Source organism: Scophthalmus maximus, chromosome 6 (assembly GCF_022379125.1).
Source record: "Scophthalmus maximus strain ysfricsl-2021 chromosome 6, ASM2237912v1, whole genome shotgun sequence".
Taxonomy (NCBI): domain Eukaryota; kingdom Metazoa; phylum Chordata; class Actinopteri; order Pleuronectiformes; family Scophthalmidae; genus Scophthalmus; species Scophthalmus maximus.
The window spans coordinates 7,316,959-7,342,500 of record NC_061520.1 but is presented as its reverse complement, the minus strand read 5'-3'; the positions used below and the strand labels follow the sequence as shown (position 1 = coordinate 7,342,500).

Sequence of the window (25,542 nt, the reverse complement as noted above, 5' to 3'; positions counted from 1 at the left end):
CAGGAGGAGGAGGAGGAGGAGGAGGAGGAGGGAAGTGGGAAGCTGCAGGAGTTTGGCGGATGATGGAACGCCTCAAAGCTGCACACTCGCTTTCTCCCTCCTTCCTTCTCTCTCTCTTTTTTGTCTGCCTTGCTCCTGATCTCAATATCACCCACTCACAGATACAAAAAAACCCCAAAAAACATTCACTCTCTGCTGCTCAGATGATGTTGCTCAGTCATTGTAGCCGCCAAACTGATTGCATATTCAAACAGCAGTGCGATTTCTACTATATCTAAGGCTCCGCTCGCTCCCTGCCTCCCTCCACTCATCGCAGCTGTCAGACAGAGAGATGATTGGGGAAGCAGAATTGATGCTGTTAGAAGAGCGAGCCGGCGGTAGCCTCGCTGCTCTGCTGTACTCTGTCCGCCGAGGTGCATTATGCATCGGCTTCTCCTCCTGTCGGCTTTGTAATAAGCCGCCGTGCTCACTCCCTTCTTTAATGTCAGATGCAAATAGAAGCCTCTGTTTCCTTCAAGGGATGAACAGGCCCTATCAACATCATCTGTACACGGTTATGGAAAACACCGAGGGAGAGCCATGTATTCAGAAGCGCACGCACATAGAAAGACACTCAGCATTGGGGTACAACGGCAAGCGTTTTGCTTTTGTAGATTGTGCAACTGCACACTGTACACACACTTGCTTCTTTGCTCTCTGCGTATGCAGCTCACAAAACAGAGCGGTTCTTCATCTTGGAATACAGTCTTGACGAGATGTTTGGTTCCAACTGAGAGGACCCGCGCGCTGACTGATGGCGGCGGCACAGCGCTGAATACTTCTTGTCAATTAGACTCGTCTCATTTTGATCCATGCAGATTCATTTTGATCTGGTACACCGTGTACTGCGAGCGAAAAAAGAAAAAGAAAAAAAAGTGAGTGGTAAGAGGACACTCTGCTTGTGCGTATGTGTGTGTGAGTCTGAGTGTGTTTCTCTGTCCCAGCGATTGTGATCCCACACCAGAGAGATATGAAAGCAATTAATCTTGGTTTTAGTCATGGTGGTGCTGATGCACGGAATAGATTCCGACAAAAAGAGAAGGGAGGAAAAATTTAACTACACACTCGGCTGATGTGAATAAATGTATTACAAATGTCTGAAACAAAACCAGTTTTGTCAAGGTGCAATTACCTTGACAGAGAAGCAACACCTTGAAGCTTGGCAATACATTTCTTCGCCGAGCTGTGCGTACAGACACATTTCTCTCTGTTTGTTCATTAGTACCCACCCCCATATTTGGGGTTTATTTGTAACAACAAAAGACATGCACAAATTAAATCATATCCATGGGGGAAGAGCTTTTTGTATTTGCATTCCGGTGGTGCAATTATGCCCTGAATGACCTGCAGATCATTGCTTAATATAGATTATAGTAGGTGTTGTTTCAAGCAATCAATCCGATGCTTAGACGTGCAGCGCCTGACATGAAATCTGATTATTTTCCATTGGGCTGCTACAGCTGCTCTCGCATCGAGCAGAGAGGGTCGAGACTTATTTTATTTTTTTGAAATGACGTGAAGGAAGACATCAAAGAAAACACATTATTAAAGTGCATTATAAAAAAAGCAAGGGCATTAGTTACTGAAATAAATGGGGACTGAACTGATGTGGGTACACTGCACTGCACTCCTCCACCCACAATCCTGGTCAGGAACTTCATGATATTTCTGCTGTAACACCATATGCACTTACTTTTGCACTTTATTTGGTAACAGATTGAATTAAATTGATAAAAATCACAATTTTTGCCAATCAATCTGTACTCAACAAAAACATAAAAAACTGAATACATGCTTTTAGAATTTTTTGCAAATCCTAAAAAACTCAAAACCTTATATCTCTCCATCCCATTTGGCAGCAATCACAGCTTTGAGTCTCCTCGGGTTAAGTCTCACTTGGAGCCTTGCACACCTGGATTTTGGCAGTTTATCGTATTCTGCCTGACAGATCCTCTCAAGCTCTGTCAGACTGGATGGGAAGCATCTGTGAAATGCCATCCTCGGGTCCCTCCGCAGATGTTCTAAGGAGGTTTATATCTCGGCTTCGGCCGCACCACTTGAGGACAGACAGACGTGTCCCAAAGCCTCTCTAGTGCTGTCTGCGCCATTATCGTACTCTAAAGTGAACGGTCGCCCGAGTCTCAGGTGACGTGCACTCTGGAGCAGGCGTCCTTCCGAGGACAGGGTTGGTATTAGCCATGTGACGAGCAGCGACTGCTGTCCAGTGTCCACAATGCAAAGCATTTGGAATTCTGCCCAAAGAGTTCAGTTTTTGTCTCATGAAACCGGACAATCCTTCACCTCATGTCTTTAAGTGGCATTTGGCAAATTCAAAGTGAGCTGTGATATACCTTTTACTCAAAGTGGCTTCCATCTAGCCACTCTACCATGAAGGCCGGATTGATGGAGTGCTGTCCAGAGGGTAGTTCTTCCAGCCGGTTCTCCCATCGCGTCAGCAGACCGATGAAGCTCTGTTAGAGCGACCGCTGGGTTCTCGGTTACTACGTGCTGTTTGTCAATGTTTCATCGTGTCGCTTGAGAAAAGATTGTACCAATCAACCGATTATCAGAACAGTTTTTCAGTCGATAAATTAATTGATTAATCATTTCATCTGTAAAGAAAAATAAAGGAGGGACAGTGGATTGAAAAGACTTGTCCATCATGTTGTCCCCATTCAGGGACCTAACATAATTTCCAAGGGTGGCGCTAGAGGTCCCACTGATATTCTCATTGACAACATGGTGATAGGAAGCCCAGTTCACATCCTCCACATTCCAGGTAACAGTGAATTACATGGCACCACTGACACGTGCTAAGCCTGATGAATAAATGGCGGTCAGAGCAGTTGATTTGACAGAAACTGAGCGAAACCTAGCAGCCTGGTCAGACAGACAACACAAGTGGGGCTGCTACACTCACATGTGGCATACTTGACACACTTGTGCACATATCAAACGCATCCTTTCAACCCGGGTGATCTATTTCAGCTCGCAACGCTCAGCTCACTCCACTGCTCGGCCTTAGGTGCTGCTGCTCCACCACAGTGCCTCATCGTCACTGCAGTCGGCTTACATTTTGAATTTGAATCAACCCACATCCACCTGTGGACTCACATTTCCCCCAAGGAGAGGCTGGTGTCCGGTTATCATCGCTACCAATCTCTTTCTCTGTGCAGTTTCAAACGTCGGCAGCCTGGGCACCAAGCTCTGACCTCACATTTTCATATAACCCTTCCACATGTGAAGGCTCACGACCGAACCGGCTGGCGTTAGCTCACAGGCTGCCAAACGGCTGCTATATTTTTTCTTTAAGACAGAAATAGGCAAAGGGCCAACTGTAAATTTGAGTGATTTGCTGTTTCACACCATTGAGCAATGTAACGTCTTGTTTTACAACCCCGACCTTGAAATGTTACTTAGTAATAACATGGATTTCCTAAATCAAAAAAGTCCAAAGGCACTGAAGCAATACTTAGTCGACTAATACTTGAAAAGCTCTGCATGCCAGGTAACAATACCTTTGCTGCTGACTCATATATGGGACCGTCAAGTAATGCAGGTATGAATTATTAACATTTACCGCTTAGAGCGTAACATAACACCTTTGTTCAGTTGTTAAAAATAGTCCTTGAGCTCCCAAGCCCTCAAATTTTTATGCTTTGAAAAAAAAAATTAATAAAAAAGGTGTGTGTGTGTGTTTGTCATATATATAAATAAGACTAACAATATCGTCACTACTAAACTAAAGTGACAAATCCTGGAATAAGGTGACCTTTACCATGTCTGTTAACCACTTTGATGAAGTGGTCGGTGGCAAGTATCTGTCCCCAGTCCGTTGAATGTTTAAAAAAAGGACTTGCCATCAAACCTTTTTCTATTCTATCCAGGGAAGATTTTCAGAAACACCCAATAATAAGGGAATGCTGTGCTTCAGGGAAAACATATGTAGAAATGTAGCAGTGGGCAGAGGGACCTGCTGGCAGAGCAGCTGTTTTCTAACAGAGACCGAACAAACGGGAGGTTCTGGTAGAGTTTTCAAAATCAAAGAATATTTAATGACAATAACAGATCAATTTAAAAAAGACAGAGAAGTCATAAAGGTTGATTTCAGTATGTAATTCTAAAACAGAATATTGTTGTTGTTTTTTAAAGTTATTTTAAAAAGTTATTCCGTGGTTAAGTAGCTGAAGGTAAAACTTTCACATCTAGTTTTTAGTTCGGGGATTTCCAAACGTTGGCTAACTTTAAAAAAAAAAAACAATGATTCAAATGAAACTGAATCCAACGTATTTTCAATATCAAAAAAAGAAAATTAATTGGTCAGATGTAAGTGGGGCTCTTCTCCTTTTTCCTACGGTGCTGTGACAAGTGGATCATTTCACTCGCAGCTCGGATTCGCATAGTTTCTAGAGATCGTTTCAAATTGTGCTTTTTTATCTCGATTTGAGCAACCAGAAAAGGCTGATTAATGGAATTCAATTTTCTGTGGGCAATATTCTGTGCATGTCCCGCCGACTCGCTCAGGCGTCTTCAAGGCTTTCTTGTCTCTTAAGCAGCATGGCTTGCTGACAACTTAACAGTGTCTTGACTACAAACAGGGGGCCTGTTATTGGATTAGCCCAAACCCTTACAACAATCAGAGACTGCCAACTGCAGTTCTCTGGCAACAGTATGCGAAGTAGAGGTAGTGAGCACTACAGCGATAGATGTGTGGAATACTACAATGATGCGCTTGTTCTGAGAGCTTGCACTTTTTTTTATTAAATTGTGTAGCTACAAGATTGTGTGTTTGTCAATGATGTGTGTGTACTACACAGAGGGACAGAAAAGAGAGGGGGGGGGGGGGGGGGGGGGGGGGGGGGGTTACAGTTGGGGGTTATGTCTAAATGCCAGAAGCATGAGTCACACATTTTTGTTTGTCATGTTTTACTCAGGAGTACTGTGAAAGGTGCAGACTGAAGATGTTGTATTTTTCTTAACTGTGGTTGCAAGTTGACATTTCTTTAAGGGAATTTCAATTATCATTTAGTTTTGAATTTGCTCACTGCTATTGTTTAATCTTAGATGTGTTTATGTGTGATCTCTTTCAGTTATGACTGTCAAACTAGATAATACAAAGAAGTTCTATGACATTCATTCTCTGTATGCAGCTTTGTTTCAAAAGGGTTTCACCTGAGCCAGGCCAAACAACAATGATAGCTATCATCACTTCGATACAGGCTTAGTAACATACAGATGTTAAAATACGCCATGAAAGTTGGAATTTAAAAAAATACTTTGGTACCAGATTGGTACTCGTATTGGCAGATACTCGAACTCCAGGTATCAGAATCTGTATGGGAAAGTAAAAAATAGTATCGGGATGACTGTAATTTAAATGTCATGAACTTAAGCCAGTAAAGGACAAGGACTTTGTTGAGTAATGTTTTACTACATAGAGTCTTGGTCATTATGACCTGGTTCACTCTACTCAAGGGCCTAATAATGAAGAAGACAAACTCACACACTCTAAATACCTTTAATGATGACAGGCCATGGTCAAGACAAATTGAATCATGTTTCTGAGCAGGGCGCGCTGACTCCAGCTGACCTTGTGTCATCTGAAGGAGCGAGAGAGGAGAGGAGGGGAGAGGAGGGGACGGTGAGAAGGAGGGAGGGGGAGCTGGCCTTTTAGAGACACGCGGAGAAAATAGATCAGAGTCATAAAAGAGTCATAAAATGAAGAGGAGCAAAGGACTCACGTACGATTTTTTGGCAAAAATACATCTCTTCTCTAATCGACTTAGTTAAGCAATGGGAAGGACTTAGTGAGCTATGGTGCATAGGCCAAAAGGAAAGCATCGAAGAGGAGGCTCAACTAGACTGTGCTACCCACAATAAATACGGAGGACGTGCAAGGATTGGGTTTAGAGTTTTTTAATTATTAACCATTATCAATTGAGTACTGTATGTTGAATACAAAACTAGAGCTGCAACAGTTAATCAATTAATTCAATAGTGATCGATAACTTAATTAATCGCCAACTATTTTGATAATCGATTAATCGAGTCAAGTAGTTTCTTGGAAAAAAAATGTAATTCTCTGATTTCAGCTTCTTAAATGTGAGTATTTTCTGGTGTCTTTGCTCCCTCCATGACAGTAAACTGAATATCTTCGGCGTGTGAACAAAACAAAACATCATGTTGATGTTTGGGAAACACCATTAACATTATTCACCATTTCATGACGTTTTATGCACCAAACAACTAATCGATTAAACGAGAAAATAATCGACAAATGAATCTATTATGAAAATATTCATTAGTTGCTGCCCTATACAAAACCACCTTTGTATTCAAAGGAATAGATCAGGGTGTTAAATCCCAGACTAATTCTTGGCTGGTCCTCAACCACACTGATGTCAAGATGAGTCCAAACTCAGCATTAGCCTTCATGAACACTATGCGTATGTTCTAAAGTGTGCGAAGACAAAATTTCCATTTGCTTGTGTTCAAATTTTGGGATTATTTTATATCACACATCTGAGAGCTATAGACAGTCTACCTACCTGCTAATCAAAAAGCATGTTTCTTTTCATTAACTCTAAATTTGGGTTCCAGTCTTAGTACCAAACCCTAGAACACACGTCCTCAGTGCACAGTGGTGAGTGGCTCAGGGTATTGGTATTGTTACTAGAGATAAGGTGAGAGGACACGCAAGCGACGTACAGCATCGGGAGCAGAGCCTCGTCTCCCCGTGTGCTCTGTTGTCTTGGACCCCTGCCAGATCATTATAGTCTGTCTTAGCACCTCCGAACCGTTGACAAGGGCGAGCAGCGTTTTACACCATCCGGCAGCCAAAAAGCACTAGAGCGCTGGACACAGAGTTAAACCTCAACTGGAGAGACAACGGAAAGACACAAAGACAAAAAAATAAACGAGAAACAAGGATCGTGGAAGGAGGCTTGAGTCGTCTCTTCCCTTCTCATCTCCAAGAGCGCGGCCAGAAGAGGCATGGAAACTTTCGAAATGAAACAGCATCTGTAATATTCTCTCTGAATTCCCTCAGAGTCTGAAATTAAAAAAAAAGTTTTTTAGTGCAAGACGGCATTTGTGCTTAAATAATGCAATTCACTGGCTTTCTTGATCTGTCAAAAGAATTGCTTCGACTGCATTCGCGTTCGACACGTCTAAGCCCCCCAACTTTCATCCCAGACACGATGGCGTTCACTACAGGTTTGTGTTTGCCTCGCATCAGCAGCACTCTGGGTCCATTCAGACTATTTTACAGTCATGTCGTATGATCGGAGTTGACGGAGAATCAGCCACATGGTATAGTCACGTCCCTGCTTGGTGACGGTTGCAATGAATCTAATTGAAGCTGCATTGACATAAATAATGCATTTTTAGTTTTCAGTTTGAGCCATTTTGGAAAATGAAATATGCAAATGTTCAAATGACTTCCACAAACATAATATGAGGCCAATGTGCACAGTGTTACTACAGAGCACTCGTGAAACTGTTTGAGTTCGCACAGTATCCAAGCACTTCTGTTGATGAGTTAAGCTCCATTAGATTTCCCATGTGTCTTGTCCCCTCCCCCTCTTTCTAAAACACTGGGTGTTTCTGGTATTTAGAATCTCTGGTTCTGTGGTCCAAGTCTAACTAAAGCTGCTTTCAAACATACACTTAAGTCCGGACAAATGTTGCTCTGGATATTTTCCGGAACTTTTCCTGCCGACTTCCCAGCGACGTTTTTCCAGAAATGTCCCAGTGAGCCAATGGTAGAATAAATCAGTAAAAGTCGGCAGAAAATTCAGGGTGAGCGGAGTGAGGCACCTGAATGTCACGGAAATGTTCCTGATGTTGTGAACACGTCTGACCCGGACAATCTCCTGCTGCGTTGGTCATTTGTGAACCGCAAACACATTTTTTTTGCACTTTACGTATATGTCTATAAACCGCTTCGGGCGGATCAGTATCTGCCCAAAAAAGTGCCTAGTATCCTCCTAAGGCAAGCCTGAGGACAAACATATACGCTTGCACAAACACAACAGGATATACATGATATACTAACTGTGTTAGAATAGGCTCAAGAAAATTACACGGTAACTGTTTGAATTGAGCCCTGGTCTCCTGAGGGGTAATTTACTGTATGGGCTCAGGCTCTGAACAATAATGGATGCTATTCAGGAGGGGCTGGGTGGATTCCATCTACTGCTGTCCATCAGTTTAGCTGCTGCTGCCATATTGAATAACACGTTTACACACACTGTGTAAATTCTCTTTATTGAATCGACCTGCTTATTTGAAAAATAAAAAAGTCTCCTTCACCAACAAATCTAATCATAGCTGTGTCTCTTGCGAAAGGCTGATTTTACTACATGAAAGGACGACTTCCCTGACCGTCATTATCGAATATGAGGGATACATGAAAGAGAAGGGCAAAAATCTATTCAGCACAATTGTGAAAAACTTTGAAAAGCTCAAATTTGTCCCCCAGTCCCTGTTAGCTCCAGTTGACGGGTTATTGTTATATAACTTGGCGGCATAATTTATTCTTCAGAGAGGCAGGGAGCATACTAAGCGACTGTGATGTCAGAGATCCGCTGTGTGTTGAAAAAAACCTGCGGGGCTGGCACGGCCTCGCGGCGCTCAGAGCGGCTGTCAAGTAATTAATGTGAGAAGAGTCGGGTTCAGTCTCGAGAAACAAGCCCTCCGCATCTGACGGGGCTTTGACTGCGAGACAGACATCTGAAGAGGTGGGGGAGATTCTCTGACAGGAAGAGCGGGGGGAGATCAAAGTGGTCCGGTGACGTCTCGACACAAGAGAGCCGGGCTTTTGTTTTGCTCTAAAGGTGTGTCACCTGATGAGGCTTGCCCGGCCAATCTCAGAGCGCTCTCCTTCCAATCAGCTAATCTTTCCCAAGCAGCAACAACCGGCTACCAGCGTCGAGAAAACATAACCTGGCAAACTCTGAGGTCATCAAATCCCCTTGCATTCCGAGTGTGTTAGAGGTAGCATAGTGCAAGTGGTGCAATCTCAAACAAAATAGAAAAATGCCAAAGTCATCTCTCACATACGTTTGAGTCGATTTAGGAATTTTCCCATGAATGTGAATGTTTCTGCTGAATGTGATTTAACAACTTATGACCCACACGCGTGCAAGCAGGTGCACCGGTCCCTAAGATTCATTTCTTTGGTAGCAGATATGTACCAATTATCATGAATTATTGTCTTGCAATATAATGCATGTCACACAAATAGCATTTATTGAATAACTAATGTGTAGCTACTGTTCATAGATCACCAGCCAACATAAATTTACACTGAGCAACGCTGACCCGTGGTACGGAGATGTCAAAAACACGTTTGTTGCCATTGTGCATTTGAGGAGCAATGAACAGTATTAAGGACTCCTTCTGAAAATATTTACATTCGTTTGTCAATTAACATGTTTTCTTGTTTCTGTTGTCAGGCAGCGGAAATAATTATGAAATGTTGAGTGAAACACAGCAAATTAAGGCTACCAGCAGTCTCGTCCATGCTGCTGCTCGATGTGGTCTGAAAAAAAGAAATATATATATATATATATATATATATATATATATATATATATATATATATATATATATATCACATAAATGAAAGACCTCAGCTGCGAAAAAGGACCAAATGATGTAACTTTATCACAGAAGCAAAAATGACAGGTGATGTATGGAGTTTTTCAAACTCTCAAATATTGCTTTCGGTCAGGCCTTATCATCATTGTTAGCCTTGTCAGCATGTGCCACATGCATCATAACGATAATATTGTATTATTTTTACTGTTATATGTGCGTAGCTTATCTGTGTATGTGTGTGTGTGTATGTGTGTGGTGAGGGAGACTCTGACATCTTCCCACATTAAGGAGGTGAACCTGACAGAACTATTGACCTGTGGCAGCGAGCAGTCCGCACTGAAAGACACACTGTTAGATGAAGACGTAGCAGGAAGAAAAGCAGCGGTGAGATGCTCAGGAGAGGGAAAAAGAAGGTGCACTACAGTGGATAAGATGCACTGAGAGAGACAGAGGAGAAGTGATCATAGTGCTTCTTGGACCGGCGTGTCAAAGGATTCAGTGAACTTTTGTTAAAAAATGCCCTTACTAGGTCAATTTTTCAGATATTTATAATCTGACCAGACGCCAGTGATTTACATTGACCCAAAATGGAGACACAGGCGTTACACTAATGTGATGTAGCGCAACATACGCCTCATCTACCTGCACATGTGATCTCATACGCACACATGAGCCCCATAGTCACACACATTACAGTTTGATAGTCTGATTTAGTGTGTTGGTCTGTGTTGTAAGTGGAGCATATGTCATAATTGACACGCTGCGGCAAACGCCTACACACATAACCTAACATGATGAGCACCAGCTAGAGGTTTACCCAACTATTTATTTATTTCTCAGCTCATTACACATGAATGGGGAGTGTGTCAATGAGGCACATTATCTACCGATAATGCTCGTAAGTTGTTGCTGGTCGGCGGCAGGCTTTTTTCTTTTCTTTCCCCTTGCAGCCGCTCATCAATCATCTGCCCCAGGTGCCAGAAACTGTGTCATAACATGATAATGCGGCTTCATAAATTCGCCTATGATTTCTGTGGCAAGCGATCGAGCGATGGGACGATTTCACAGGCATGAGATGACTATATCAAAGCCTCCTGCGGTCCAGGGTGGCAAGGATCCGGGCTGTGGACATCGGCGAGGACGCCGGGAGGCCGTGGTCGGATCAAATATTGCGACGGGAACGCGCTCATCGAGTTTAATCCCCTTCCAGCTTTTGTGGGTTTAGTGTAACACAAACTACTCCAAATGGTACACTTCATTTCAGTCATGTAGTCATTGCAAAAAGAGGCGGGGCTGAATCAACACGAGAGCAGATCACTGCCCACTGTACCAAATTCTTGGTTGAAATAGAAAAGGAAAACAAATTCTAGCTTGCTAAAACTCGTGAGGTGTGTTGAGGTAGCGCTTGCTACAGCTCGCCAACGTACGTGTATATGTCCTTTAGTTGTAGCAAGTAGGCAGTAAAGGTTATGTGTGGTAGTTGGCTGAATCCTTTGACACCTCATAGCAATGTATGAGTCTATGCGTGTACGGCAGGTGTGTGTGTGTGTGTGTGTGTGTGTGTGTGTGTCGTGACTATGCCTTCATTGCCATCCATACATCTCCCTCTCCCTGCATATCTACCAGAGCTGCATTAATACACCTTCTTTTTTCCTACTTACTCCATTTGAGCCACTGAGGACCAGGAGCAGGAGGGAGGATATGACCCAGTTTTATTTCCTCCAAAGGAAAAGCGACGAAGCAACAGAAAGAGGAGAGAATGAAGTGAGAGGAAAAGAAGAAGAGGGAGAAGAAGAGGAGGAGGAGGAGCATCGGCCCGAATGAGAACAGAAACTAATGAGGGCACATTTCCATGCATGGCTCTACATCTTCTGGCCTCCCCGCGATGATCACTACCCCAGTTTGGTAAAACCAGAATATCGGGGCAACCTCTCTTCAAAGATTGTTGCCATACAAGACTCATTAAGTTGAACTGGAACACACTAATGTACAAACATGGCCTACAGTACGTATGCCTAATTAAATGGTAGCTTTTTAATAAGAGCCACTCAAACAGCGGATCAAATAGACGGGTTCAGCATGTCAAGAACACCAAGGTTCTACAGGCAATTCCCGCCTTGGAGCAACATCCTAAATGATTTTCGTAGGCTGCCCGTGTAAGCTGCTTTAGAGCAAAGAAGATCTGTTTACGTCAGGAGGAGGAGACACTCGACAGAGATAGAAAGGGGGCGATTTATCCAGTGTAACACAAATCAATGTTTGGTTCAGGCTTCACAGAAACATGATCGCAGGGATTATCTTTAGTACGGAGCTGCTGCCATATTTGGCAAATTTGTGGCAATTAAGTTCAGTGGATGTGTTTATAAGAACAAGGACATTTTCACAACAGGAACATTGGCCATTTGACATCCCTGACGACTTTCACTGGCCAATTTTTGCTCCATTCCAGAGAAGAAGAAAAAATACATTTAAAAGGAGAAATGGTCTGTGATTTTATGTGTTATAATATAGGGAATTTGTCGCCGTTGTGTAACATTTAACAATGTTCTGCTCGCAGTTGCAAACTAGAAAGGTTTATAGGGGTTACCGTAGGCTTTAAAGTGTGTGGGCTGAGATTTTTATAGACTTTCTACTGTGGCTGCCACCAATTTTGTACACAAATACGGAATAAGCTACCAAACCCCTCTGAGCAGCAAGACAGCATTGGTGCCTGGCTCTCAGCACGGAATTAAACACTACAGTCATCTGCTGAAATCTTTGCTTCCTCCTGATGTTGAACATTTTGAGATGCAGATGTTTTAATAATGAACACAAAACATCAGGAAAGCCCGGGGTGCGGTTAGACTTTGGTTTTTTTTCCGACGTGAACTCCAGAAAATGTCTGCAGCATTGCGTACACACATTCTCCAATTTCCAGAACATTCTGTGGCGTCTGGGTAGAGCGCGATGGAGGCAGGACGCGATGATGATTCCACTGCGGAAAGGAGTGATTTTGTTTACAGTCATCAACACGCTCCCACTCGGCCCCTGAGAGTTTTCCGGAGATTTTCATACTGTATTTCCACATTGGTTCACGCTGACATCTTGCGGATATTTTACGAGGGGGTTGGTAGGAAAAGTTCCAGAAAATGGAGTTTCTATAGGGCTAGCAAGTGAATACTACGTAAAGTGGGGATAGGCAACCTGAGTTGAATTCTTCAGGCAAAGTTGTTGGTAAAAACGTCTGTTTGCTATTAACTTTGTCTGATATTTGGTTGATATATATTTCATAAGGAATTTGACAAGTGACATTTTCCCACATTAAATAAAATCTGTGAGATTCCAAATAGGACTTAACCTCAAAACTACTATAATGCCATTCAGTAGCACATGTAGTGAAGCAATTGTTCATGCAAAATACATTTTTAAATTACCTTTACTTGTTTTGTGGTTTATTAGTTGCAGTTTAAAAAGATAAAATCCCCCAAAAATGACAGTGGATCCTGCATAAACACAAGGCACTTTTTTATGAGGCATATTTTTTTGTGCATAAGAACATTGGTACTATGTTGGCGAACAAGTCTTTGATCACAACATCAAATAGTGCTAAAAACAGAATGCATCCAACCGCACATATTTTGCAGGCAGGTGTGATCTGTGTCTGGTTTGTAACGCACTATTTCTCATTTGAAAAAAAAGCGGCCACAGGATATGTGGTCCAGATCTAGTGAGCTTTAAAAAAGGCCATCGTTTATCTGCTCTGCTCCTGTGCATCTGTGCAAACTTATGGGGCATGCACAAACAGGTCAGTGGTTATAAGAGAAAATGTTTTGCAGCCAGAACTAAAAAAAATGCGACGTGTAACATACCACAAATGAAATGATAAATATAGCTTTTTTTTGTTAAAATGAAAAGTAGAAATGTATAAACTTTCTTAAAAAAAAACAACAATTTGAGATTAAATTATGCCACAGTCCTGTTTTTCTAAATGTCTTGCCTTGTTCATAAACTGTCTGGGAAACTTTTCCTTCATTACCCTTCATTCATGTGGTTTATGTTCTTGAAACCACAGCTCACAAGTTATGCGTTCCTCATGAAAGGTCACCTCATTACTGTTCCCACATTAAGCGATCTGATGTCAATTTTATGCCACATCGACCTTTGTTGCTATTCCTGTCCCTTTTGCAACAGTGAACCTATAAGCTGGTCTGACATTTCCACCAAAAATACTCATCGTGGGGGGGGGGGGAAAACACACTGAATGGGTAGTATGCAGAGTACACCATGTTCTGAATTCAAATCACACGAGTGATTTCCCCTTACAATCTGCAGACCTTAACGTCCGGTACTGCGACGTAGCCACAAAATGAGGATTGTTTGATAGCAAGTGTTCAGATCTAGGAAATCGTCTGCTGCTGCTGAGTGGGTTGTAAACTGCTCAACACTGGCTGCAGCCATGACGGAGAGCAAATACTTCACCACCCAAAACCCCTTAATCCTGGGATGAGATAAGGCTGACAAGAGATGGTCTCGACACCAATAGGGCCAACGCTTTCTTATGTCGGTGGCCAAAAATAGACACGTAATTATGCTGAACCTAAAATATTCCTTTTGATGTGTTGCTTTGATTTAGCATTCATACTTATCTCAGTGCAGAAAGAGGGAGAGAGGAAGCTGACACGTGCACTCAAGATGACCACTGAGGGCAGACGGCAGTTATTGGGTTCAACATTCATCCTTTTAGATCATATTTTATATTTACTTTTACTGTAATTTTTGCCCAATTTCTTCAAAAGATTTTTTTTCTGCACGAAAAGATAAATGATCAGAGAATATCTCTGAGTGCTGAGTCTTCACATGGCTGCTTTGCGTGCGGCTTTTTCAGCTATTTTTAGCTGTATTGTTTCAGGTTTCTATGAATCCCACTCGTGCAATAAAATTATTCCATTATTTAAAAATATTATGAATAATAAACCAAAATGGAAGTTTTGCTCGTGTGCATATTGTCATTTATTCTATCAGTTGGCAAAGTGAGAATCAGTAATGGATTGTACTCTGTTTTTGTGGCCGACCGGATAAGAAAACAAGAGGCAGGGCATGGCTGGTCGATGCGGAAAGGGATCCTGCCCTTTACGCTCACAACAACATTTGTGGCGTCCTTTCATTATTCTTTTTCCCGTGGTGGCTTTTGCATCAAACCAGCTCCTGTAATGAAATAATGAAACTGAATTTTACCATCATAATTTTGACAAATGGGAAAAATCCAGCATTGTTGAAAAAATATAAGTAAATCTTAAGCATATTGAGAACGCTCTCGGAGATGTATTTTGTTTCCATTATATACGGTCTTGCTGAAGTTGCTTTTCACAAATCTCTCTCACAGGGGTACAAAGTTTGCGTTACCTATGAGTCAGAACGGAGCTAATTATGAGAGTGAGAACCAGGTTGGAAGAAAATCGTGTTTGGCAAATGAGAAGGGGAATTTTGTTTAAGAAACAGAGGCTTAAATCTGGGTTAATCATGCTTGTATTGTTGGCAAAGAAAATATGCTGTTTTTTTATATCCATTTTCTTTGTAAGGAGACCGAACAGAGTGAAAAGTCTTTCACTCTGTGTTTCTATGACTTGATTTATTCAGTACATTCGTTTATTAATTTTTTGTTTACTGTTTTTCAATTCATTTGTAGAGGACCGTGATGTTCTCTGGAAAATATTAATAAAAGTTGTTTTTAAAAATCCAAAAAAAATCTCTCTCTCTCTCTCTCTCTATCACAACTGGACAACTGAGTCCAGTTGCGACAACTGAGTCCAGTTGTGATATAAAGTTCTCCCTGTAAAAAGGGAGTTTTTCTGCTTGCTCATTTTGGGAACTGTTGTGCTCCTCTGTAATATTGTGAGGTCTTGAATAAATGCCTCGAGATAATGTACGTTGTGATTTGGCGCAACGTGCAGTACACTAACGGACCAGCAGGCTGTTGCAGCTCTATCCAGCGGAGTGTCTCATCTTCTCTATAATTAACTGGCGATGGGAGTGGCCTGCATCACTAGAGGGACAATCTGATTGGATCAATTGACACCTCTGGCTTGTGATAGGTGATAATGTCCTTTTCTGAGTGGATAATGCAGAGGTAATCTGCCCTGTGGAGATCCCCATCGCTGCCGAGCCCCCACCCAACCCCAACTCTGTTAACAACAGATAATAAGATTACAGCCCGGCCCGTGGCTGATAGAATTACGACTATATCAAGGCAGAAGATCATTTCAGGTTATAGCGTGCCGCTAGATTCAATTGAAGAAGACTGTCACCTCACCACTGCAGTGCTGACATTATGTCAGTATGGTTCAATGTGCTTTAGGTGGTTTTGTATGACGGTTTTCTGGGAGCACTGCAAAATAAATAAATAAAGAAGCGTGCAAGCATCCGCACAGTATTCATGTGCTGCGTATGTTGATGTAAACGAGCAGTGACAGCAGAGCCTCAATAATTAGAAGGACATTTAAAAGTCACCTAACTTTTCCATGCCATTATATTATAGATGAAACAAGATATTAGGCACACCTCATTTAAACCAGAGACTTTACATAAAGATGGATGACACGACGTATCCGTGTTAGCAGATGGGACATTAGCCAAGCACCAAGTACAAGCCAAAGAAAAAATATTAGAAGTAAAAAAGATAGTTTCTTTTATTTTAGATAGTTCTAATCACACAGACGCATTCTCATTTTTCTGGTAAGCTTGGTTTTGACAGATTCCCGATTGGTCGAGCGTGTGTACTGTGGGGTCCTGGTAACCCAGGATCAGGACTACTCGACCACTGCAGATCACCTGTACAAGCTGGAAGCGCCCGTATCTGGGACATTTTGGCTTCGTTCTTTGTAGGAAGTGTTCTTGATGCTGTTCTTCCAGTGCAAAAGCTGTCGGAGATTCTGACTGCACCTCAGGACGAGAGGATGGTGGGGATGAGTTAAAACCTGCTGAAAAAGTTTGCCCTCTGGTAAGTCAAACTCGAAAAGGGACAGCAGGTGATGGCGTCAAGGCTAAGCACAGGATGAGCAGAAATATCTATCGTTGTGACACAAAGGAGGTTCTCTATTCACATTTATATGTCGGGCTCTGTTAAACAAACACTAAAGACTGATCTCTGCTGTATCCGGGGAGTGAAAAAAATGTGTTGTACAGCAAGTCTGATATACTGCATCCACAAGTTAGAGGAAAAGGGCAGCAGCATGTTGTTGATATAGTGCTGCTGCTGAAGTTTTCGCAGGCGAGGTGTAGATCTACTCAGCTCGCAGTGAGAGACTGTCTGCTTCTGAATCTAAATGCCATAATCTTATCTGACCACTGGAGCAGGAAGCAGGAGAGGCACTAAATTCCTTTCTGTTGATTGGCTCTGGCATTTTCCGAAGAGTCACACACACACACACACACACACACACAAACACACACACAGAGGGAGAGAGAGAGAGAGAGAGAGAGAGAAGGCCCAACTCCAACATGGTCTACCCACTCACCTGAGTTATTAGACTTCCAGAACCGAGGGGAAAGAGGTTCTACTCCTCTGACTTTGTAATTTAGGGGGAAGATTACAAGATTAAAAAAAAAAACAGTGCTGCATTTTAGGGAACGATCATCTATCTGAAGGGCTGTTTCGCTGCTTGGATGGTTAACTTAATTGCCTGAATTACTGTAAGACTGCCACATACCTATTATTATACCTTGATTCGTTAACAGCAAAAGATACTCTTTTTTTTCTCTTCCTTTTTGCTAGGACTACCCCCCAAAAAATTCAGATTGCGATAAAAAAAATTTTTGGCCACAACTGGGGTCTTTATTAGCCATGAACTATGGCCGCTGACATCTTTCATAAAAATTATTACAGAGGATAGCTGTGTGGGGATTCATTATTCATTGGAGGTTGATGCATCAACAACAAAAAAATCGCTACATATGCAATATTTAGCGAGGTTGAATGTTTCATGAGAGAAGATGAATATAATGTAACTCTAATGTGAATGTTCTGGCACCGGGTTTTACTTTGGAATCCGATACTCGGGGGAAAGGCTGCACACTCCCTGCCTCTCTCTGCTTGTTAGTACTTACGCTGTCCCACTGCATTATCTGCGTGTGTCTATGTGTCAAAATACCCCAGTGAATTAGCACCATCAGCTGCTGCGTCTCAGAGGACAGAGGTCAAGACGAGGGAGTTCAAGGCAGACCTAAAACAGATTTCCACAGCTTCTTTCCTCGTTTATCTTAAAATGCTCTCGGCTCAGGAGCTGTGAACTCAGCCGTTGTCTACATCACTGTTCAGAAGTCCATGTATTTTTTCTGCCTAGTGCACAACACTAATACTTTTTGGCTGGCTTATTTGACTTGGATTTGAACATGATTGCGTTCACACTGACTGTGAGTATACCGTATGTTCCCATCAACATGTCCTTGATTTCCTTTAAAATATGAATCAAACGCGGCTGCACCCGCAAAAAAAAGAAAATCTACAATAGTACAATAACCTACAATAGTTTAAAGGAGGGAGACAGCATCCCCTGCCTGCAGCCAACTCTTTCCATGTAGCTCATGCAAGCTTGAAATGAGCCTCGAGGAAAGTGGTGGCATCTTGAACAAACTTGACGTGAGCTGGAGTGAAAGCGACACAGTGGGGTCAGCTCGCACCCTGCGGCTTCACCTGTTCTCACCTGACACACCAACCGGTGCAACCTCGGAAACCTGCTGCCGAGTAAGCGAGGGAGGGGGAAGCAGCGGTTTGCGGTAGTGGACTTCAGGTGACAGAACAAGTGACGGAGCCAAATGACGAGAAACTGAGCTAAAGTGAAGTGTGTTAAGGAAGGTAGCGGGACATCGGAGAGGCAGCGGGTACCAGACACAGAGAGAGAGAGAGAGAGAGAGAGAGAGAGAGAGAGGTAGGACTGAAGTGAAGACGAGACGGATGCCAAAGAGGAGTAAGTGCCGCGTAATATGGAAAGGAAAGGGTGAGTATAGTAGAGGAGAAAAGAGCATCAAAGGTGATGTGATGCAGTTGATGTTGAGAGGAAAAAAACACATCGGTCCCAGGAGCCCCTACCTTGCTGTGTCAGCGTCTGTCAAGTACTGGAAGTGCGTGATGAAATTAAAAACGGAGTTCGCACGTTTGATGCTTCCTTTCGTTCTAAAATGAAGAAAAAAAGATGTGGCTCAAATTGAACTCTGGCACATTTAGCCTTCTAGACAGACCTTCCCAGGGCAGGGTACAAAATCCGAGGAAACTTAAGGTCTTGCCATACGACTGCCACTCCACTATACGACTATCATCACCTGTTCACTAGTGAAACTGGAACGTCTGCAGCCTCTTCCAGAAGAAAACTTTGTTTGAAATCCTATTAACAAGCGGTTCACTAAGTATGTCTAGATAAGCACAGTATTTCCTTTTAAAACGAATGAATAACTGTTAAAATAATGAAGAATGCGGGTAGGGATGCGGGGTTTACATCTATTGACATTTTCGTCAAAGTCATTTGGTTGGACGAACAATAGATTAAGGGTCATGTCAGGGTCTTGTTAAAGTGGCGGTTCACTCATTCTCATGAGGATAAATATTGTATTTCAAGATCAATAAAGATTACGGTTACATTTGTACATGCTCTACCAACAAGCCTTTTTGATTTTTTTTTTCTTTGTACTATTTTCTGTTTAGTAATCACAGCTATGCCTCAGCTCAGCTTGCACAGCAGCATCAATATACCTCCATTAATCTCAAATGCTGGAGTGCATCTGAAAATAATCAAAGTGGAGAGAATAACCTAAAAAATTGTATGGTTATTCCCAAACCTGAAATTGTTTCGGGCTTTTACAGACAAGGAGATGATGTCACCTCATGGGTCTTATAAAATATAAACGTTGCTACCTTGAGGGGAAATGAGCTTGAATGACGGGGACACTGCAGAACGAGGACCTGATTGTCTCTGTAAGTGTTTTCTGAGACTGAAACATAACCACCAGTAATGAGCAGGCCCCGGCTCTCCGACGAGACCCTGTTTATTTGATGAGGGACAGAGAACTCATTAGAAATTAAATGGCATTGTGCCCTAGGATTGCTTTTATGTAAAAATGTCCTCAAGGGCTGTCACAGGGGCCACAAAAACCCAGTATTTCATGGAGTGGTGCTCATTGTTTCCATTGGAAGAAAAAAAAGAAAGAAACTGAAATAACTAGAAAGGAAGGGGGAAAAAAAAAGTCTAATCTTGTACATGAAAACAGAATCTGTATCTTTGTACGCTTGTAAATAGCCAATTTGTGAAAGGGTGTGTCTGCGACCATATATACCATATGTATACCCAAAACGTTTCACAGACAACAATTGCTTTATTATCATCTATGTCAACAACTAAATCGAAATGCCTCAATACCGTCAAGTTTTAAACTTTCCAGATGATGAATTTAGCTGGACATCCTCCATCTTTAGCCTTTGAATAGCCCTTTTTAACCCCTAGTAGCCCGTACGTGCTGCGGTGTCTTGTAAACAAACTCCAACGCTGAACAGGAAACCGATATCTCAAAACAGATAGACACGTCCATCCAGAACACGTCCATCATTTGTATTTATTTTTTTACGCCGCAAATTCAAGCAACCTGTTAAAGGCTAGTCCAACATCAAGTTCCAAAGTAAAATGTTGGGACGTCGGTTAGCTCAGTGGAAGCACCGGTGCCCCGTGGGCCGCGGCCGTGAGCCGGTATCCGGACTCGGCCTTTTGCCGCGTGAAACATGCGGCGAGTAATTATTTGGCTGGCGTGACCGCACTTGACACCAACCTGAACATCACTTGTAATTAATGTCCCGAGCCCGGCACCACCCGTCAGTAACCGGGAGATTCAGACCTATATGCCCTTGTTTGAAGGAGTCACATCGAAAACAGAGAACACTAACTTTCCTTAGTTGAGTCTGCTGAAGTTCAATTCTGTTCCACAGCTACAAGTCTCTAAAGTCTAAACACACCCTGAACCAATGAAATTCATCTTCTCACCTGACTGTGGGTACAGCAAAAATACATATTTCCCAAAATGTAGTAGTTTTCACCACGATAGATGTGTAGCCTGTACAGGACCCAGAGACAGAGAGCAAAACAAGGACTGTGTGCTTCAGTTGGTGTGCAGTTTGTTCCTTCCCACGGATTTTAAAAGGGAGTCTTTTGAGCATGATACTCGTCCATACATCCTGCCTCGGAGCACGGCGAGTTTTCGCGATTGCGAAATGAAAAACCACCTTATCTCTGCTTTTGTTAAATGATGCAGTCCCACCTCTTCATTTTTATCTAGCTTCTCTTTACTACATTGTCATTCATGGGACAATGTGTGTTTTTATTGCAGTGCAGACAATATGTAACTCTACTGCACGACCAAAAAATCACATCCTGAAATAGGTAAAGATTTAATGTAAAGACATTGTGGGATTTGAGACACAACTAAATATATTGCCATTTAGCAAACCCCTTATCCCTAAATCATCATGCCAGAACAAAAAAAAATGTGTTGCTGTGTGAAAACAAAAGTTATTGAGCAAAGGTGACAATATGTATATTAGTAAATATTGAATTTTCAAAAACCTGTGTTCCTAATCTGGATAATCTACAGAACACACAGCGAGCTGTTTTCATCAATGCCATTTCTTCAGGAGAAAGTGGTTCCAATTACAGCGTTGACACCCTTTTCTGAGGATTATCCAGAGTAACGGGGACATGGCCAGATTAAGGTGCCCCAAGCAAAGATTTGTCTACAGACTCCTGCTGTGTCACAAATTAGCTCAATGTAAACTGAAATTATGAAGGTTCCTTCTACACGACCAGGGGCACAAGATGGAGGGCTGGTTGATACAGTTGATACTGTACTCCAGTGCTGCAAATTTCTTTCAATTTTTTATCATTCAGAATATGTAGACCCATATTATGCTGTGTATAAACCTGGTGGTTTTAAGGCCCAATGGAATCTGGGACCAATGGACAGTTCTCCCATCCAACAACTACTATATATTTTTTATTTTTCTGTTGAGAAATGAAATTGAAGGTGCACTATTTTGCATTTCTGTACAGCAATAATAATAGTAACTTATTGCTGCTGATATGTACAAATACTGATCGATGAGGAATACCCAAATAGACAATTGTCTGGAGGAAATTTTAAACCTGAGGTAAAGTTAGTAGGATTTGAAGTTGAACAATGACAGCGCGTGGCTCATGAGTGACTGATATGTGCAGCGGAGTATGTCAGCCATGCTGTTACAGCAGCTCAGCAGGTGATGACTGTGCTCTGAAGAGATGTATAGTGAGTATTCGCGGGGGACACGGGAACACTAATATGAATGATTGAAAGACATGAGAAAGGGGAAACGAATGGAGAGCCGGAAGATGGAGGGATAGTGCAGTGGTGAAGAAACCGAGGGGATGAAAAGTGGAGGTGGTGGGAGAGGAGGAACGGGGCTGGGGGGGTCATCTCAGAGGTACCAAGAGTGGGAGAAAGGGTAGAGAGAGGGATGTAATCCATGATCCAGATGGAGGGTGGCTTGCTGTTGGGAGCAGCAGGGGATTGGGGCTCTCAGTTAATGTGACGGGCATGCTGGGTAAAAATAGCCTGGGGAAGCAGGGCAGGAGTCCTCTATGATGAATAATACACACAGGAGGAGGGAGGAGGAGGAGGAGTGTGTGTGTGTGTGTGTGTGTGTGTGTGTGGAGAGGAGGGGGCGCTGGCTCGTTCGGATAATAATTTAATTAATTACAGGAATTCTGCTTTCTCATTTACCATCTACTCTCGACAATGACAATGGCAAATGATGCAGACTTTGTTTTGTTTTTTACACGAATTTGTATTACAAAATGTCAATATTTGAAGGTTGCGGATAAGTCGTAAACTCATGCGAGACAGAACGACCAATGCCACAAAACCATTTGGGTCTTGGAGAAGTGAAAGGAGAAATGTGGGGCTTTTATGCCCACTGCATCCGCAGAGACACGGGGATATGCAGTGAGCTCTTTCTCTCTATCAAATATTCACACAGGGGAGAAACGCATTGTATAACAAGGATCCCTGTGGATCCGTCTAAGACCCTTTGTACCACGCATCAATACAGGTACATTTTGTTCCATCTAAATTCAACAGACGGCAATCCTTACGAATTTCATTTGTCAGTGAAAAGCTCTCAGTATCTCTTTGTGCATTACCCAATATTACCGGACGATTGTAATCTAGACAAGGACGTACGAGACAAGGAAACATAAATTAAGAAAGTGTCTCTGTGGACAGTCTTGTTGGCTACCCAACCCTGAACAGACGATAAAGAAGAGTAAATATACCACTGCACTGGATTTGATGTGGACCCCTTAGGGTTTTCTTTCCCCCTCCATCAAACTCAGGTTTAAACTTCTTCTAACCTTTCCTCAATGAATGAATGAGTCACGTACTACACGTAGTAGAATATATATATATATCACTCCAGCAAAAATAAGAAAACATAATCCATGTCAAATTCAACAATGACAGTGTGTTTCAGCCACAGCTCCCTATTGAATGCTGGCAGCAACGGCGCTTTGTTCGAGCTTTACTTGTGGAAAATTGATTGCCACGAGCTTTATGTTGCTGAATGAGTTTGTTTACCCTGTTCAGTTTACAAAAAATGAAGGGGGGGGGGGTTGTTGCAGCCACTCTAAAGCATTCACCCTTTCCCTCGACAACACAACAAAGACAAATTTGTCTCTGTGAAAAGGTGGACATACGACGCTGTCAGCTGTTTGACTGACAGAACTATGCCTTGCTAAATGCCAGTTCAGCTGTGTGTGTGTGTGTGTGTGTGTGTGTGTGTGTGTGTGTTTTGGGGCGAGGGGTGTATAACCATGGCGTGTCTGTAAATATCTATGAAAGTGGTGCACTAAAAAATCATAATGTCCTTATTAGAAACCATTGTCTATCAGACAAAGGCTGAGTATGTGTGGGTCTCTTATGGTGCTCTTGTGTGAATGCTCTTTGAATTGACTGAGATTATGAAGCACTTGAAGATGGACAGAATCCATTTATGGTTACAGGCTGACTGCCTTAATCCGTGCTGGGTCACTGCTAAATCATCATATTCTTCATATTCCTTATTCTTAATTATTCTCTGGAACCTTCTGTGTCTTACATAGACTTCAAAGGAATAAAATATCCTCAGTGTGTGTGTGTCCTTATGTACAGTATACATAAGTGTGAGTGTGTGTAACAGGGATGGGAAGGTATATGGCGAGGGATGTTAAAGTGGTGAATACAACCAGAGGCTAAAAATGGACTCAAAGTGCTTGCCGTCCTCTTTTCGTGGTGTGTGTGAATTCAAATATTTAAATGACAATGCTGGTGTGACATTGAACCCTTTTAGCAGATTTATCAACTCAAGTAGAAAGAATGAATGACGCCAAAGTGAAAAGTTTAAACCGGTGAATAGAAGTAGGCATAGAGAGAGATAGAGGAGTGTCAACTTTGAAATTCAAAAAGGTATTTATTTGAAGTTGGGTGTAGCCAAGTGTGGCCTGCACAGAAAAATATCTTTACACAAATGTATGGAGCTTGTTTATCAATTCGCAAAAGGCTAAAAGATGACGCTATGCTGCTCTGTAGTTGCTTTTGTGGGCAGAGTGCGCAGATATCCTTTTGTTTTTCCAAAAGGATATCTGGATTTATTTGTGACTGAACCAAGATTCTGCACCCTCACCGTGAAGATAGCAGTTTTCAATGGGATCTTTCAGGGTGCTTGGTGATCATTTGGAGCGGCACACAGGGAAGGGAGACCTAAACTGATGTCTGAAGGTACAAAGGCTCAAGATGCCTATAACAATGTCCTCTTATTACACTAAACATTAAATAAGAGACAACCACATATCTGAAAGCTGCACCATCTAAACAAACATGTATCCTTGATAATTTAAGATCCCGAGATCTGCAGAGTGAAATATTTTTTTGTTGATAAATACGTATCAGTTCACTGTTTATCGACTCTTTGTTTACATTGATAGAAGGTCTGACCTTGAAACCCTGCAGCTTTAAAAAAGGCTGGACAAAATAACGAAAAGAAATGGCAACATACATCTGCACAAAGCCAATAATGGGTGCTATCCAAACTAGCCCGACACGCTCTCTGTTTATGTCAGCCAATCCGACATTGTACGTGGCTGCACAAACATCTGTCGGGATGAGGAGAGCTGTCGGTTAATCTGGAGCTCAATGAGAGCTTTTAAACGCCGGTGGCCCCCGGGTGCCAGCCGCCGTGTCCCAAACAAGGGATTGCGAATGCAGTGTGGAGCGAGCAAAGGAGTAGCTGATTGTGGCGCCATATTAGCTGACCCCAGATGTGTACTGAACATCAAATCCTCTGCAGTAATTCCACTCGCTGCTCCAAATACCAACCAAGGGCTGCCGGTTGCCATGGCAACAGCACTCCTGTCCAATATTGCGAGCGGTGGGTCTGCCAGTCGCACTCTTTCTCTCCTTCCTTCTCTTTTTACCCCTTCTCTCGCTCCTCTCTTCCTTTTTTCTTCGCAGCTTCATCTTTACGTTGCATGTGTTGAGTACCACGGCATGGATTTGCTTCAGTGTTTGCTGTCTCTGTGGCTGTGGTATGACCGGCCCCATGCTGATAGCCAATATTTATGGACCGTGCTTTTAATGCACTGTGAGTAGAAGTTGAGTGATTTTTTCTTTTTTTCCAGATAGTCCTGCTGGCTCAGATAATGTTTGATGTGATCTGACAAGATGACACATTTGAATTTCAATCCCAATTTGCGCGGCTGCATTTGCGAGTAATCGGATATCTATCGACAGTCCTTGTACAGTTGTACTTTCCCTTTTGGTATAAAACAGTTACTGATAAATAATTCATGAGATTGTATTATGACCATTAGCCAAATACTC

General features: G+C 42.4%; 1 protein-coding gene across 5 annotated transcripts in view; it reads right to left on the bottom strand.

Moving 5' to 3' along the window:
- slc12a5a (solute carrier family 12 member 5a) overlaps positions 1–25,542 on the bottom strand; it is a 126,870-nt gene that overhangs the window by 81,499 nt on the left and 19,829 nt on the right. The window contains exon 1 of one of the 5 annotated variants that reach the window (XM_035630461.2): positions 1–121. This exon is cut by the window's left edge and continues 419 nt beyond it. The exons of the other annotated variants lie outside the window; for them this stretch is intronic. The gene's annotated coding sequence lies outside the window, so the exon portion shown is untranslated. Of the gene's footprint in view, positions 122–25,542 lie in introns of those variants that run through there. 5 annotated transcript variants of the gene reach the window in all.